General features: G+C 35.2%; 1 long non-coding RNA gene across 1 annotated transcript in view; it reads left to right on the top strand.

Moving 5' to 3' along the window:
- Positions 1–2,997: 2,997 nt before the first annotated feature.
- LOC134529952 (uncharacterized) overlaps positions 2,998–19,388 on the top strand; it is a 73,858-nt gene continuing 57,467 nt past the window's right edge. Inside the window, exon 1 of the long non-coding RNA XR_010074753.1 lies at positions 2,998–3,101. This is a non-coding gene — a long non-coding RNA (uncharacterized LOC134529952). The remainder of the gene's footprint in view (positions 3,102–19,388) is intronic.

Here is a 19,388-nt window from a genome sequence, read left to right as displayed (position 1 = left end):
CCTTCATTTTTGTATGCTTATTGAAAAACAATTTTTTTTCTCGATTGAGAATGAAGAAAAAATTATTCAATTGAAGCACATTTCGCGTCAGCTAATGCAGTCATTCGGCGCACTTTTTTGTTGGTAAAAGTATATACAGAAGATCTCACGGCCCAGCTCAAAATTGTGGATGGTAAAAATTGTAAAGAAAGCATTACGCTAACGCTGGAATAATAAGTAATGTGTGGACAATCCTTAGTTTGATCCCTATAAATTAAAATTTATAATAAAAATCTGGCTGCAGTGGGCCATGATTTGTTAGTATTTATGTATGTACTTATTTTTCAAACCGAAATATTTTCTGGTTTAATGCTGAGTAGAACATTCACTTTTGTATTCTTAATGTAATTAAAATTTTTTTCTTGACTGACAATGAAGAAAAAAAATTATCAAATTCAAGCATATTTTGCACAGGATACTTCAGTCATTCGGCACACTTTTTGGTTGGTAAAAGTATATACAGAAGATCTCACGGCCCAGCTTAAAATTATGGATGGTACAAATTGTAAAGAAAGCCTTGGGATAACATTGGAATCATATGTTATGTTCGGACAATCCTTAGTTTGATCCCTATGAATTAAAATTTATCATAAAAATTTGGAATGCAGAGGTCAATGTTTAGCTAGTGTTTTTTGAAGAACTTATTTTTCAAACTTAAATATTTTCTGGTTAATTGCTGAGTAGAACTTTCAATTTTGTATACTTATTGTAAAACATTTCTTTCTCGATTGAGAATGAAGAAAAAAAATTATTTTATTTAGCCCATTTCGCGCAGGCTACAGCAGCAATTCGGCACACTTTTTTGTTGGTAAAATTATATACAGAAGATCTCACGGCCCAGCTTAAAATTGTGGATGGTACAAATTGTAAATGATACCTTTAGCTAACATTGGAATCATGTGTTATGTTCGGACAATTCTTAGTTTGATCCCTATGAATTAAAATTTATAATAAAAATCTGGCTGCAGTGGTTAATGTTTAGTTAGTGTTTTTTTAAGTACTTATTTTTCAAACTTAAATATTTTCTGGTTTATTGCTGAGTAGAACATTAACTTTTGTATGCTTAATGTAAATAATTTTTTTTTTCTATTGAGCATGACGGAAAAAATTATATTATCCAAGCACATTTCGCGCAGGCTATTTTAGTCATTCGGCGCCCTTTTTTGTTGGTAAAAGTATATACAGATTATCTCACGGCCCAGCTTAAAATTGTGTATGGTACATATTGTAAAGAAAGCCTTGGGCTAACGCTGGAATAATAAGTAATGTGTGGACATTCCTTAGTTTGATCCCTATGAATTAAAATTTATAATAAAAATCTGGCTGCAGTGTTAATGTTAAGGTAGTGTTTTTTTTTAAGTACTTATTTTTCAAACTTATATATTTTCTGGTTTATTGCTGAGTAGAACATTCACATTTGTATGTTTATCGTAAAAAAATAAATTTCTTGACTGACAATGAAGAAAAACAATTATTCAATTCAAGCATTTATGCGCAGGCAACTTCATTCATTCACCTTTTAGTTGGTAAAAGTATATACAGAAGATCTCACGGCCCAGCTTAAAATTGTGGATGGTACAAATTGTAAAGAAAGCCTTGGGCTAACGCTGGAACAAAATGTTATGTGTGGACAATCCTTTGTTTGATCCCTATGAATTAAAATTAATAATAAAAATCGGGCTGCAGTTGTCCATGTTTAGTTAGTATTTTTGTTTTAAGTAGGTACTTTTTTTTTAAAACTTAAATTTTTCTTGTTTATTGCTGAGTAGAACTTCACTTTTGTATGCTTATTGTAAAACATTTTTTTTTATTGAGAATGAAGAAAAAATTATTCATATCAAGCACATTTTGCGTCAGCTACTTCAGTCATTCGGCGCACTTTTTTGTTGGTAAAAGTATATACAGATCTCACGGCCCAGCTCAAAATTGTGGATGGTAAAAATTGTAAAGAAAGCCTTACGCTAACGCTGGAATAATAAGTAATGTGTGGACAATCCTTAGTTTGATCCCTATGAAATAAAATTTATAATAAAAATCTGACTGCAGTGGTTAATGTTTAGTTAGTTTTTTTTAAGTACTTATTTTTCAAACTTAAATATTTTCTGGTTAATTGCTGAGTAGAACCTTCACTTTTGTATGCTTAAGGTAAATAAATTTTATTCTTGACTGACAATGAAGAAAAAAAAAATTATAAAATTCAAGCATATTTTGCGCAGGCTACTTCAGTCATTCGGCGCACAATTTTGTTGGTAAAAGTATATACAGAAGATCTCACGGCCCAGCTTAAAATTGTGGATGGTACATATGGTAAAGAAAGCCTTGCGCTAACGCTGGAATAATAAGTAATGTGTGGACAGTCCTAAGTTTGATCCCTATGAATTAAAATTAATAATAAAAATCGGGCTGCAGTTGTCCATGTTTAGTTAGTATTTTTGTTTTAAGTAGGTACTTTTTTTTTTAAAACTTAAATTTTTCTTGTTTATTGCTGAGTAGAACTTCACTTTTGTATGCTTATTGTAAAACTTTTTTTTTATTGAGAATGAAGAAAAAATTTTTCATATCAAGCACATTTTGCGTCAGCTACTTCAGTCATTCAGCGCACTTTTTTGTTGGTAAAAGTATATACATAAGATCTTACGGCCTAGCTAAAAATTATGGATTTTTACCTATTGTAAATAAAACAATTAGTTAACGCTGGAATTATTTTTAATTTCGGAAAATCCTCTTTTTTATCCCTATGAATTAGTAAATACTTATTGTTTTTGTGATGTTAATATTTATTATATTTAAAGTACGTTTATTTAAAACAAAAATATTTTCCGGTTAAACAATTTTTTGAACTTTTTTTTTACTTATTTAAGTTTTTTTTATTCATTTCTGATTTTTTTAATTAAAAAAAGTGTGTCTATTATCTTGGGTTGATGTTTTTAATTAGAGGTTTTTAGTGTAAAACCATCATGGAATCCTACAGTATGTATTTTGTTGGTGTTGGTCATATACATATGGAACTTTACCAAGGTAAATAAGCCTTTATATTGCCGAAGTTGAATAAGAATATCAAGGTAAGTTACTGTGTAAATTTATTACTTTCTTAGGCAAATAAATATATTGTTATTTTTTAATAAGTAAAGTTTTTTATAGATGTGCTGTGTTAATGCTTATTATGATCTACCATTCGTTAATTTAATTGAATACAATTCTTGTTGTACTTAACATGTGTTTATTCGAAAATAGCTCTGTTTTATAAATGAATCGCTTATTTATGAAAAGGCATAAGTCAATTCACTAAAAGTTGTGGTAATATGCAAAAAACTATATCATATCTGTTATAAGTTTCATACATCAAAATTAATATTTTTTTACTACTCTGTACCTAAATGTCACTACATTGACAAGTGCATGCTTTGCAAGTGTTTCATTACCTGCGAGAAAAAAATTGTTAAATATCACAGACTTAGGCCCTTTTATAACTTAACCTTGCAAGTCAACAAAACTTATGTAATAAAATATTCCAATCGAAATACAATGATGTAATTCAACCTAGATATAGTTCAGTAAACGTGTACACCATATTATTGAACACTTTACGCCATTTTCACTGACCTTATAATGCATAACATCACAGGCATACCCTCTTTAAACAACACCACAAAAGTTATGTACTAAAGCATCATTTCACTTTAAACAACAGTGATGTAAGACTACACATTGTTTTGAAAACATGTACAAAAGGTGTTAATATAACTTCACACTTTGTATGTTATTATGTAACAATGCCTGTTACAATGGCATGGTAGCTCAGTCTGTTTGCTTAGTAGGCCACTGGATAATCTCATCGTAGAAGTCTCTGTGTTCACCTGGAACATAACGGAGAACCTTCTTTAAGTCAATAATCTTCTTTGCATTAATTGGCACATTTTTCGCAGGATACGCCTTTTGAACAGGAATAGTAGGATTCAAACTTTTGTCGGATGATTGACGAAGCACAAAAGTATGTGACACAAGGCCGCCAATGAATTCGGAAGCAACTACAGTACCTTTATGGCGACTGTTGTACTGGAACTCTACAAACCTTGATACAGCAAAGTCTTGCTTCTGGCTTCGCGGAACTGCTTTACTCTGGCTTTCCAATGATAAGCATGTCTTTTTGTAATGGCTGGGCCGCCAATTCTTGAAGTCCAACACGTCATCAGATGTTACCATGTTGACTGTAAATTTTCCAGGAACTCCTGCAGATGTAATAAGTTGGCAGACCTCCATGGGTACATAGTATCTATCAGTCTTTTTAAGAACACGTTTCACCAGTGCAAAATCACGATCGCAAGCAAGATATGAATGACCACGTATCGGAAACCGATGGATAATAATGTCAAATCTGTTGGTGTCAGTAAGTGATAACAAGAATCTTACCATGCAATTGTTCTTATTCTGCCCTCCGCAAGCATCACTGTAAAGGTGCAGTTCTTTAACACATGGAGGCACGTTGTCACTTATGTATTTGTGGAGAAAAGAGCATGTTTCATTTGGCCCTTTATTTGCCTGCCCTTCGTGATATAAAAATAAACTCGCCTCATCTGTTTTCAGGTTATGTATGGCAAAGGGAAACACCGAAAGCTGGCGATAGTAAAAAAGCTCTTATACTGGAATGCAGGGCAGTGAAATGTTCTGCATATAATCAAACGTTAACCCTAACACACTATCATTGTTTTTGCAAATGTGTTTCGTGTCTTTCATGCTTGTGTAAAACTTGTTACTCCTTCTTTCATGAATGGCCAGCTCGGCCATGGCAACTCGCTTAGCACATTCATTAAGATTAGGATTTTTTATCTTGACCTTCAGTTGTTCACATTCTCCACAGGTGTCTATCTGTGGTCTCCCAAAGTGGAGATTGAAATTTTCCCTGAAAATCTTGTAATAGAAAGAATACTTAACTTTACAATCAGGAAATTTCTCTTTGAACAGTGTATGCATCTTCTTTATATCCAACTGCGCATCAAGATATTTATATTCTTTGGATGCATGGTGGCTTATCTTGACAGGAAATGAAGATATGTGGTCTTTGATGGCCTGAACATCACCAACAGGCACCGACTTCCTATTGTTTTGTTGGCCTCGCATGTCTTTTGGAGTTTGTCCACATAGTAACAATGTTTGCAGTCTCCTTACCCTCTTGGCAGATACTCCATATAACTGAATGAATGCTTTCTTGCACACTTTCACTCTTCGTTCTTGAATAACTACATGGAAAGTGAAGGAGGATGACCTTTTTCCAGACTTGTCACCATTCCTTGGTCGGCGATGTTTAATTGGCACAGCGTCAAGCAAACCTTGAAGATAGATGTCTTGCTCATTCTTGCATGAAAAGAAATGTATAGCATCAAGTAATTTCCCTCTCTGTGCAATGTCAATCTTGTCATAGCATTTTCTTGCACATCTAAAACAATAAAAATAATTTTTTTATGAGTCGTGCGAGCTATTTTAAATATTTCCAAATTATCAATAATAGGTAGTTAACTAATACATTTCTACAAACTGAATTATGTTTACGTGAGTGAAATCTGAAAGATGAATGAATATAAATCTTAAAAGAAAATAATATGAAGAATTAGGTAACCTGCACGACTCGGTAGTACTTTTAGTTTTCACAAAATTCCCTCTGTAGTTTGCATACTCCTTTCCTTGCAGACGAGCTCGTTTAATTCTTTGACATTTGTATTCTTCCACATTTCGCACACCTTTTTTACGTTTCATGGAATGGTTACAATCATTTTCCACACAAGTCTTATTAGACTCCATTTCACTCATTTTCTACTAGTAAACAAACCAAAAGTAACTGAAAGTACACAACAAAACAAATGATAGCAGAATATACCAGCATGCAACACTGCATGATACTGCCAAAGAGGTCGGAAGAGTATACTGCTATTTGTTTTCTCTTTGTAACTAGCTGCAATTATATGGTTATGAAAGGACATAAGTCCACTGATTAATAGCTGTAATCATTTGGTTATGAAAGGACATAAGTCCACTGACTAATTCCTTTTCATAACTAAACTAAATTTTCTGGCGGTCGGTAAACCCACTTCCATGCATCAGACTAGTGCCTTTTAGTAACTAAACGATGCGTATACACCCACAGATTGGCATCCTGTATGTAACTCATTTCTTCAAAAAAGTTGACTTATGCCCTTTCATAAATAAGCGATTCAAATATTGTTTTTTTAGATTGGATGGTCGTTTCGTTTGAATACTTTCATTTTATTTGGAAGAAAAAAAATTAATGAAATAATCTTTTAACTCGTTTACACTAAAAATGAGCAAACCATACGTTTTTAGACTAGGCTGAAGTTGGATTTATCCAGCTTTATTTTCCTTCCCCTCATTTCCCCCACCCGGAGATGTGGGCGGAGCCAAGCTGTACAGTACTGAAGATACAAAATACAACACGTTCTTGTGTACAGCACTACACATACAAAATGCAACACTTTTTAGTACAGCACAACACATAAAATGTGCAACAAGTGATTGACTACCCCTACAAAATGCAACAAACTGTACAACACTACACATACGAAATGCAACACGAAAGGAAATGCAAGTACATTATAGAACATATAAAGTGCAACACTGCAATTGAGTTAACTCTATTCTAGTTGTAAAGAATCACAGTACTACCCAAACAAAATGCAACATGAAAGAAAATACATGAATGTACAGCATAAACATCCCTGTACAGTACATATCTAACTATTATAGAAATACAATGGAGTACAGCACTAACCATACTAAATGCAACACAGGAAAAAAGCATAGCTCTACACACATGAAATAAACTTCTAGTACAGCACTACACATATAAAGTGCAACACTGTATTGAAGTTAGCTCTATTCAAGATTTAACAGAGTACAGCACTACCCATAAAAAATGCGTGGTACCTGCCATACAGCTCTGCTAAATCAAAAAAAAAATTATAAATATGTCGTTTGCAGTGAACAGCACTTGCCAAAAGCATCTGATTTAAAAAAATAACACTATTATTAAATACTAAAAAAAATTTAAATTTTTTTTAAGCATTAATTAAACGCTGTACCGATAGAGCTGATATGTCTTTCTGTTGTGCGTATTGTGTGCTTTACCAAGAAATTACAAAATGTGTTGTACATGCCGTACAGCTCTCTCAAAATCGACTAAAACAAAATGATAACACAACTTTGAGCCGGGAATTTTTTTTTCATTTTTTTCACGTCATAAACCAAGGTGGCAACAATATATCTGTAAGGATCTTCTGTTGTACGCATGGTCTGCTAAATAAAAATAGTTATAATTTTGTGGTTCTCAGCGTACAGCACTTACCAAAGGCAGTTGATTCAAAAATATAACACCATTATGTAGAACTACAAAATTCAAATATTTTTTTTTACTTAAACTAAACGCTGTACAGATAGAGCTGATATGTCATTCTGTTGTACGCATTGTGTGCTTTACAAAGAAAATACAAAATTCGTTGTACATGCCGTACAGCTCTCTCAAAATTGTCTAAACCAAAATGATAACACAACTTTGAGACGGGAAACATTGTTTCATATTTTTCCCATTATAAATCAAGGTGGAAACAATAGATCTGTTAGGCTCTTCTGTTGTGCGCATGGTCTGCTACATAAAAATAGTTATAATTTTGTGGTTTTCAGCAACCAGCACTTACCAAAGGCAGTTGATTCAAAAATATAACACCATTATGCAGAACTACAAAATTCAAATATTTTTTTAAATTTAAACTAAACGCTGTACAGATAGAGCTGATATGTCTTTCTTTTGTGCGTATTGTGTGCTTGACCAAGAAATTACAAAATATGTTGTACATGCCGTACAGCTCTCTCAAAATCGTCTAAACCAAAATAACACAACTTTGAGCCGAGATACATTGTTAAATTTTTTTTCCGTCAATAATCAAGGTGGCAACAATAGATCTGTTAGGCTCTTCTGTTGTGCGCATGGTCTGCTACATAAAAATAGTTATAATTTGGTAGTTCTCAGCGTACAGCACTTACCAAAGGCATCTTGTTCAAAAATATAACACCATTATTAGGGACCCGGGAAATTCGCGACTCGCTAATTCGCGAAAATTGTTAAAACCATTTAAAATGTTGTTAAAAATATTAAATACATTATAAAAAAATGATTTAGTATGTTTTTTGAATCAAGAAATACTCGCGAATTTGTTAAAATTCGGTAGTACCCACGAATTTCTGTATCTATTCAAGATTATCCGCGAATTTTTCGGATCCATGACAGAAAAAAAAAAGTTTGTGCGAGCGCGAGACGGTTGTTTATCCGTCAACAATATCGGGTTGCAATAGCCGGGTTGGCGGAAGTTGAGAAGAGCGTAGGGGGGAAGGCAGCGGCGGAAGATGAACAGTGAGTGTGTGACAGTGTAAAAGGGGAGCAAGCGTAGTGCCAGCTCGGTCCAGTCAGGTTTGAATAGTCGTAGGGTGTACATATATTCGAAACGTTCGTTTATATATGCGGATATGCCGCCCAAAATAAACATTGACGAAAGAGTGAAACAGTTTTCCCAAGATGGAATGGTTAAATCTCAAAATATTATGATATGCCGTTTTTGCAATAAAACAGTGGCGTGGGAAACTTCCAACGGTGTGAAGAAACACATACGAAGTAATGGTCACGTTGAAGCCGTCAAGAAAGGAAAACGGCAGAAAACAATGTTTGAAGCTGTCGAAGGCGCCAAGGAAGCGAAGGTACGGTAGTGTTACACGATATAATGTTGGCATGCATTCATTATCTTTCAACAATATTGAAAATGTATATCACAGAACCATTAACAAATCCTTTTTATTTTTTATTGTTTTATAAAAAAAAAGTACGTCACTTCAGGAACACAAGTAGCTACAGTAAACTCTCGGTTATCCGGGCCCCGGAATATCCGGTTTTTGGGTTATCCGTGCATGAATTTAGATTAATTAATAGTTATTCTGAAGCTGTAAAAAAAATGACATCGCTCCGACGTACATATTTATTTTCTTGGCCGTTTAATATTTTTAACCACTCTGTCTCTGTGTCAGAAAGCTGTTTGGTCTAACCTTTGTGTCGTCCTCCCTTTCAGATGTCACATTTGTCACTCTTTAAACCCGAGGGGGATACCCTTACTTTTACTCCCCCACCCCCCTCCGTTGACTCTTCTGTTTGTTTGTTTCACGTGTTACTTTCCGCTCGGCCCAGCAACACGGCAGGCGCCTGGCGAGTGACGTGTCTGGCTGGCATTCGGCTGGAAGAATGGCCACGGGTTGTGAAAAAAAGGGGGGGGGGGACCTTGCCTGAATTTATGTGTGCATTGTCAGCACAATCTTATCTTGCGCAGTGTTAACTTTCTCTCTTCCAACAACTGTTGTAAATGACCGTGAACGAGCAACCTACGTGAAGGAAATCTTCACGAGTATATCACGACAGGTTTTCATGATGCAAACAATATCGTTTTTCTCTAGCGACAAGGAACTGTAAAGATTAACTTGCCGCCGAGTTGTAGGAAAAATAAATACAAGAAACAGTGGGAGTGCCGCGTCCTAGCAGACGGAGAAAGACTAGGTACATGGCGAGGCAGTGTCCTATTTTTTTAAGCTGAGACACTTATTCGTGGTCGGCTCTTACCGTGAAACGAATTATGCTGTTTTTTATTTATTTTTAATCTTTTACAGGATTTCAATTATCCGGGCATCGACGGGTCACAATTAAAATGGATAATTGGGAGTTTATGATAAAGCTGCCAGCTACATAATTTTGCTACTCAGTGCTAAAGCACAGTTTAAATAACCTGCATGTCCTTTTGTTAAAGCTTAGAAATGTATATTTCTGTTAAAAAAATATATCTATAAAAATACTAAGTCCATGTTTTACTTTTAGGTTGCTAAAATGGACTTCATCACATCGACAGGGGAAATGATGGTATCTGCAAACATACCACTTGAGAAAGCAGATCATCCAGCATTCAGGCAGTGGGTGAAAAAACAAATAGTTGGTGGTGGAGACCTGCCTAGCAGTGATACCTTACGCCGAGATTACCTGCCACAATTAGCCAAATTTAGAAAGGACGAAGTGGTTACAGCACTGAAAGAAAAGAGTGTTGCCATAATGTCAGATGAAACTACAGACAAGTTAGGGAGAGCAATTTATGTTGTTTTGCTCTCTACAGTTGAGCCTTGTGACTCTCAACAACAGTATGTTGCAGCTGTGACTTCATTAGAAGCTGTAAATGGCAGGACATGTGCTAGAGCTATTTCTGATGCCTTGCAAGATATGGAGGTTGGCTACGATCAGGTGGTGGCATTTGTAAGTGATGCAGCTTCTTACATGAAATCTTGTTTTGATGGTCTTTCCATATTGTTGCCTGATTCAGTTGTGCAAGTGCAGTGCTGGGCCCATAAAGTGAATCTTCTTGGAGTCCTCATGAAAAACAGTCTTTCAGAATAAAACCAAGTTGTAATATCTGTGAAGCAGATATTTTTAAATGCCAGGAAGAAGCGTTATGCTTTCCAGCAGTTTTTGCAACAGGAAGACTCTAGTGCTGGATTTTTCCCTATTCCTGTTGTAACCAGATGGAACTCCTGGTTGACAGCAGTTGAATGGCTTTCTGATAACTGGGAGATCTTGTTTGCTTTTCTGCGGTCAGAGACAGCAAGGAAGAACAATTTCAATGGTGGTTCATCTCATCTACAGACCCTTGGCGAAGAGGAACTCGGAATGCTGCATGTACAATCACTCTTTGTGAAATCAGTCAGTTCCCTCATTAAACCATTCTTGGTAAGCTTGGAAACTAATTCTAAGCCTATGGCTTCAGAAGTCTATCCAAAACTCCAGTTTGTGAGGAGGAGACTGCAAATTTTTGGTGAAGGTGTCTTCAGTGATGAAGTGAAGGAAAGTGCCAACAAGCTCAAGAGTCTCCACAAAGGAAAAACCAGCGAATTGTTAAAAAAAACAGCACAACAAATGTCGCTGAAGCTGGACAAGTTAATGTCAGAGGATCCTGCTCGCAAGTACTTGCAACCAGTTGCAGAGTTGTTTCACAAGCAAAATATACTCACTCAGGATGTTACTAGCAACGAACTTAAAGTTCTTTTCTCAAAAGTTCCATCACTTAAAGACATAGAACTTGATCAGGGTGTACATGCATATACTGAACTCGCAGAGCTATTGAGAACACACACCAATCTTAGTGTATTTGAAGCACTAAATTAAATGCAAGATGACCACAGATCCTTTGTGGTAGGTGCTTTAAGAGCTATATGGATGCCTGTGTCAAATGTGGATTGTGAGCGCTTCTTCTCACAATTTTCTGGTGTTCTCACAAATAGGAGAACAAATCTAAGTCTAACCAACCTTGAACTTCTGTCTTCCTATGCATATGAAGCCTTTGCATGAGGTTCTGGAAGTTGTCATTTAAGTATACGTATTTACAAGAAATTAATCTTAAAAACACTAGTAGCTACTAGACATTTTACTTCAAAAACACATTATTTACTGATTACACGTGTGTATTCATTTTAAGTGTCTGCCTAAGCTACATTATTTTATTGATTTGCTTGTTAAAAATGTGAATTACCTTAATGCGCATGAACACTGGTTTAAAAATTGGTTTTAATTTTTTTTAAATTAATTTAAAATTATTATATGTAAGCTTTTATGCAGCAAATTTAAACAGCCTTTTCAATTTATTTTGATCTTGTATACATTTGTTACTCAAGAAATTTGCATTTTACTCAAGAATATTGGTAATTTTACTCAAGAATTTTTGCTTTCCTCACTCAAGAAATTTGGCAGGTGCTATTCAAGAAATTCCCGGGTCCCTAACCATTATGCAGTACTACAAAATTCAAATATTTTTTTTAACTTAAACTAAACGCTGTACAGATAGAGCTGATATGTCATTCTGTTGTGCGTATTGTGAGCTTTACCAAGAAATTACAAAATGAGTTGTGCATGCCGTACAGCTCTCTCAAAATCGTCTAAACCAAAATGATAACACAATTTTCAGCCGGGATATATGTTTCATATTTTTCCAATTATAAATCAAGGTGGCAAAAATAGATCTGTTATGCTCTTCTGTTGTGCGCATGGTATGCTACATCAAAAAAATTATAAATATGTTGTTTGCAACGAACAGCACTTACCAAAGGCAGTTGATTCAAAAATGTAACACCATTATGCAGAACTACAAAGTTCAAATATTTTTTTTTTACTTAAACTAAACGCTGTACAGATAGAGCTAATATTTCTTTCTGTTGTGCGTATTGTGTGCTTCACTAAGATATTACAAAATACATTGTACATGCCGTACAGCTCTCTTAAAATCGTCTAAACCAAAATGATAACACAACTTTGAGCCGGGAAACATTGTTTCATATTTTTCCCGTCATATATCAAGGTGGCAACAATATATCTGTTAGGATCTTCTGTTGTACGCATGGTCTGCTAAATAAAATTAGTTATAATTTTGTGGTTCTCAGCGTACAGCACTTACCAAAGGCAGTTGATTCAAAAATATAACACCATTATGTAGAACTACAAAATTCAAATATTTTTTTTTTACTTAAACTAAACGCTGTACAGATAGAGCTGATATGTCATTCTGTTGTGCGCATTGTGTGCTTTACAAAGAAATTACAAAATGCGTTGTACATGCCGTACAGCTCTCTCAAAATCGTCTAAACCAAAATGATAAAACAACATTGAGACGGGAAACATTGTTTCATATTTTTCCCATTATAAATCAAGGTGGAAACAATAGATCTGTTAGGCTCTTCTGTTGTGCGCATGGTCTGCTACATAAAAAAAAAGTTATAATTTTGTGGTTTTCAGCAAACAGCACTTACCAAAGGCAGTTGATTCAAAAATATAACACCATTATGCAGAACTACAAAATTCAAATTTTTTTGTTATTTAAACTAAACGCTGTACAAATAGAGCTGATATGTCTTTCTTTTGTGCGTATTGTGTGCTTGACCAAGAAATTACAAAATATGTTGTACATGCCGTACAGCTCTCTCAAAATCGTCTAAACCAAAATGATAACACAACTTTGAGCCGGGATACATTGTTTCATTTTTTTTCCGTCAATAATCAAATTGGCAACAATAGATCTGTTAGGCTCTTCTGTTGTGCGCATGGTCTGCTACATAAAAATAGTTATAATTTTGTAGTTCTCAGCGTACAGCACTTACCAAAGGCATCTTGTTCAAAAATATAACACCATTATACAGTACTACAAAATTCAAATATTTTTTTTGACTTAAACTAAACGCTGTACAGATAGAGCTGATATGTCATTCTGTTGTGCGTATTATGAGCTTTACCAAGAAATTACAAAATGAGTTGTGCATGCCGTACAGCTCTCTCAAAATCGTCTAAACCAAAATGATAACACAACTTTCAGCCGGGATACAGTGTTTCATATTTTTCCAATTTTAAATCAAGGTAGCAAAAATAGATCTGTTATGCTCTTCTGTTGTGCGCATGGTATGCTACATCAAAAAAATTATAAATATGTTGTTTGCAATGAACAGCACTTACCAAAGGCAGTTGATTCAAAAATGTAACACCATTATGCAGAACTACAAAGTTCAAATATTTTTTTTTACTTAAACTAAACGCTGTACAGATAGAGCTAATATTTCTTTCTGTTGTGCGTATTGTGTGCTTCACCAAGATATTACAAAATACATTGTACATGCCGTACAGCTCTCTTAAAATCGTCTAAACCAAAATGATAACACAACTTTGAGCCGGGAAACATTGTTTCATATTTTTCCCGTCATTTATCAAGGTGGCAACAATAGATCTGTTAGGCTCTTCTGTTGTGCGCATGGTATGCAAAATAAAAAAAGTTACAATTTTGTGGTTCTTAGCGTACAGCACTTACCAAAGGCATATGAATCAAAAATATAACACCTATATGCAGTACTACAAAATTCAAGTATTTTTTTTAACTTTAACTAAACGCTGTACGGATAGAGCTGATATGTCATTCTGTTGTACGCATTGTGTGCTTTACAAAGAAATACCAAATGCGTTGTACATGCCGTACAGCTCTCTCAAAATCGTCTAAAATAAAATGATTACACAACTTTCAGCCGGGAAACATTGTTTCATTTATTTCCCATTATAAATCAAGGTGGCAACAATAGATCTGTTAGGCTCTTCTGTTGTGCGCATGGTTAGCTACATGAAAAAATTATTAATATGTTGTTTGCAGCGAACATCATTTTCCAAAGGCATCTGAATAAAAAAAATATAACACTATTATGCAATACTACAAAATTCAAATATTTTTTTTAACTAAACTAAACGCTGTACAGATAGAGCTGATATGTCATTCTGTTGTGCGTATTGTGTGCTTCACCAAGAAATTACAAAATGCGTTGTACATGCTGTACAGCTTTCTCAAAATCGTCTAAAACCAAAATGATAACACAACTTTGAGCCGGGAAACATTGTTTCATATATTTCCCATTATAAATCAAGGTGGCAACAATATATCTGTTAGGCTCTTCTGTTGTGCGCATGGTAAGCTACATCAAAAAAAAATTATAAACATGTTGTTTGCAGCGAACATCATTTGCCAAAGGCATCTGAATAAAAAAAATATAACACTATATATCTTGAAGGAGTTATTTCGGAAAGCACAGGAAGTAGCGGAAAGCCAAAAATGAATTGAAAACTCTCGTCATTCATTATGATGAGATTTACTATGAGTAGTATAGGAATGGGGCTCCGGGGACACGGGTCCGGGGCGTGGATTGAAGATTGTTTACATTGTGACGTCACGGCCGCCATCTTCGATGAGTGTAACGGGACACAGCGTAACGGGACAAGTAGTACATTGACCTTCGACCGTCAAAATCCACCAACATTGGGCAAAAATCGCCCAATATTCCTCAAAAATCGCAAAAATTTCCATTTCTTAGGAAAAAAATTCCACCAAAAAATCTCAAAAAATTCCAAATATTAAAAATTTCTCTTTCAGAGGGAAAAATTTCCTGGTTCGAGGGAAAATTTCCCGTTTTATTTACTAAAAATCCTAGCGGCTGAAAATTCCTAAAACTGGCTTAAGACTCCTAAGCCATAGCCACTTATAAGCCATTTCTAGGAATAAGGATACCATGACCGCCATCTTGGATGATGACGTCACCGTTGCAATTTCCGTTACGGCCGCCATTTTTAACTTTTTTATTTATTATCCGATTTTAATGAATTTTTTTTAAATTATAAAAAAATTCAATTAGTAAATTTTAATAAAAATATTTATAAAAAAATATACTTTTACGACACGGAGTTCGGAGTCTTTGGTTCAAACCCGACGAGTGCAAAAAAAATAAAAATGGCGACCGATCCTTCCCCCCGTGGTGGCTGCTGGCAGACTGACTCCCACCACTTTTTTCAAAGTATATATACCTTCACCTAGTATGACGTCATGTCCGCCATCTTGAAATTTGGACGCCATCTTGAAAATCTATATTTATTATCCGATTTTAATGAAAAAAATTCCAAAATTCATCAAAAAACTAACCTATTTGAATTCTGTTTTATTATATCGATGTACATCCTTGGTTCGATTCCACGGCGAGAGTAAACGGTCGATCCTTCCTCCATGAAAGCTACCTAGACTGATCTACCACCAACAATACCAAGGTATATATCGTCAACTGGTATGACGTCATGTCCGACATCTTGTCTTCATCCGCTGGAGACCACCATCTTGTTTTCGTCTGCTACAGTGTGCCGATACCATGTCAGTATAATTATCTGGTCACCATACTTTTGTCCTCAACTGTTGACCTTGAACTTTGACCTTGAAATTTGACCTTGACCTTGAACTTTGACCTTGTCCTTGAAATTTAAATTTGTCCTTGTCGACCATCATGGATTCGACATTTTATGTTCAGTACATGCTACCAGGAGCTGCCACCTGTCGGAGTACGCCATCTTGTGTGTGTACTTGTATTATAGAGTACATTTCCATCTGGATAATTTTATTCTAACCCGCTACAGTGCAGTAATCATTTATTACCGAGGTGCCCCCGCCATCTTGAAATTCGGCCGCCATCTTGAAATCATGTAATAATGTAGCTAGAAAAGCGGGAAAAAATCCAAAATTCATCAGAAAAAATCACTCATTAACTTACATATTGATTCGATTCGCTCCAGTCCTTGGTTCGATCCCTGAATGATGCAAAACATTTAATTTTATATAAAAAATATTAATTTCAATGAACTATGTTCAAAATTCTAAAAGAGACCTTAAATCCTATACTACCATCATCCTATCAGACATCAAGACCAACATATTGGTAATTCGTAATTGTAATGCTAGAGATTCGGGAAAAAGTTCAAATTTTTAATCTATATACTGATTGATTAGATGGACTAAGGTCCTTGGTTCGATCCCTGGCCGATATAAAACAACTTAAATTTTAAAAAAGTATCAGAAAATAGTAAGGTTCGAGAAATAAAACACCACAAAGTCTTTTACAAACATAATATTTATTACACAATTTCTATCCTACTACAGAATCACTTGCGAAAGCCAGCAATCTTATAAACATTAAGCCCTGCATAGACGTGCAACGACTACTTCTTAGCTCCAACAGCTCCAAATGCTCCAAACGGTCTCCAATGGCTCCAACAGCTCCAACAGCCTCCAAATGCTTAACACAGCTCCAAATGGCTCCAAATGCTCCAAACGGCCTCCAAATGCTTGACAGCTCCAAATGCTTAAAAAGGCTCCAAATGCTCCAAATGACTCCAAAAGGCTCCAAATTCTTCAAAAGGCTCCAAATGCTCCAACAGCCTCCAAATGCTCCAACAGCCTCCAAATGCTCCAACAGCCTCCAAATGCTTGACAGCTCCAAATGCTTAAAAAGGCTCCAAATGCTCCAAAAGGCTCCAAATTCTTCAAAAGGCTCCAAATGCTCAAACAGCCTCCAAATGCTTAAGACAGCTCCAAATGCTCCAAATGGCTCCATCAGCTCCAAAAGGCTCCAAATGCTCAAAAGGCTCCAATTGCTCCAAGAGCTCCATCTTCAATTGGTTCCAACTGATTCCAATTACTTTTCTTATCGAACTTGGCATGATTACTAACATGTCTTTATTAGTATACATTTCGACTGGCAGTGGTAACGTATATTGCACCTTTAAGTTATAATTTTTATTTAGAAATCAGATTTCAATAAATGGTAGATACCATTTGGAAAGAAAATATATTAATTTATCTTCAAGTTTATACACATACATTTAATTTAAGCCATTATTGTATGTAGCCAGCTTCCCTCAGTTCTTTGAGTATGAAGGGTATTTCTTTAATGTTCGAATAGTTTCCTGCACAAAGCGATCCATGTAGTAGTCGTAGCCTGTCAACCAATATGTTAGGATCTTCCCATGAGGTATAATCAATCTCTTCTGATGCGTTCATCATCCTTGCATGTTTATAATAAATATTATCTCTGGTGTCTATCGTTTTAACACCAACCACAAGGTCACTTTCGTCATCGTGCCAGTGATTATCACAAGCTTGATCAGGATAATTTATTTTATTACGACGTTTCCATCGTTTTGGTCTCAAACCACCATCACAGTCTTCGCTCTTGCATGCTTTTGGTGCTTCAGCACAGTACTAAATCATGTCAGCCTTAGATGTGTCAGCACAGTCTTCGTTCATAACAGCTTCTGATGTGTCACCACAGTCTTCAATCATGTCAGCATCACAAACTTTATCAGGATAATTTATTTTATTACGTTGTTTCCATCGTTTTGGTCTCAGACCGCCATCACAGTCTTCGATCTTGCCTGCTTTTGGTGCTTCAGTACAGTACTCAATCATGTCAGCCTCAGATGTGTCACCACAATCTTCAATCATGCCAGCTTCAGATGATTCATCAAAGTCTTCGACCTTGTAAGCTTCAGGTGGTTCTCCATCTTTCACATTTTCATGGAGACGACTAGATATTGGAGTAAATATATTTTCATTTCTAATGTGGTTACAACTTCCTTCGGTTGTTTTAAATTTTAAATTATTATCTTGATCTAGATCAGTAATTTTAGCATTAGCTTTTTCGCCTTCGTTCCTCTTCCGCGATGTTGTATCCCAGTCTTCGTTATCTTTATTCAACTTAATTGTACAGGTCTTGTAATGTCTATCCAAGTAATATCTTCTACCAAAGGATTTCTGACACTGACTGCAATGAAATGGTTTTTGACAAGGACCCAAATTACACTCGCTTCTCTCATGTCGTTTAGCATTCTTTCTCAAGGTTAACACCTTGCTACAGTATCTACAGTGACGACGTTTCGATACAGCAACTAATTCCGAATCAGGATTCATATTAGGTACTGAGACTAATGTCAGATGCAAACTAAGAGTTTTAAATTAGATATATTACTTAAATAGAATTGTTTAATTATTTCATGAGCGAGAATTAATTTATCTCATTCAAAGGTACTTGTTGCAAGTAGTTCTGCTTTTCAACAACAGATGTCGCCACATGTTACTTGCAGGTAAATAATATTTAGTTATTTTATGCGGGATGCGGGATGCTCACTAACGATCGCAAAAGAAGGATGGCTTCGCTAGACTCCAAGGAGAAGGAAGTTCGTCCTTCCTGTTAGTGCTTCTTAGATTTCTCAGAGATTATTATTTGACTGAGTAATGATATTTTTTTTTAATTTCCACCTGATAAAAATATTACAAGTGTTGATTAAGTAGCAGAAATTCACTAATTACATGTAACCTTGAAAAAAAATGACATGCCTCATTAAGTAAAAAAAATCCTTCATGCAGGGATCGATTTCTCATCTGTAACCAGAAGCACTCGGAGAAAATCATCAGATGTCTAGTCAGGAATAATCAGAAGCACCCAGAGAAAACCATCAAAATATTGTCAAGAATAATCAGGAGCACACGGAGAAAACCACCATAATATTGTCAAGAATAATCGGAAGCACACGGAGAAAACCATCAAAATATTGACATTAATAATCAGGAGCACACGAAGAAAACCACCATAATATTGACAAGAATAATCAGGAGCACCCGGAGAAAACTACCATAATATTGACAAGAATAATCAGGAGCACACGGAGAAATCCACCATAATATTGTCAAGAATAACCGGGAGCACACGGAGAAAACCACCATAATATTGACAAGAATAATCGGAAGCACACGGAGAAAACCGCCACAAGTTTTCTTTGATATCATAAAATTACAAAAAAAAAAAAAATAATAAAAAATAAAAAATAAAAACGAAAAAAATACAAACATTCTGCTAGCTTGTGAACTTCTCTT

Source organism: Bacillus rossius, chromosome 2 (genome assembly GCF_032445375.1).
Source record: "Bacillus rossius redtenbacheri isolate Brsri chromosome 2, Brsri_v3, whole genome shotgun sequence".
NCBI classification, from domain to species: Eukaryota; Metazoa; Arthropoda; class Insecta; order Phasmatodea; family Bacillidae; genus Bacillus; species Bacillus rossius.
The sequence above is the reverse complement of the archived record's forward strand: the minus strand, read 5'-3'. Positions and strand labels throughout refer to the sequence as shown.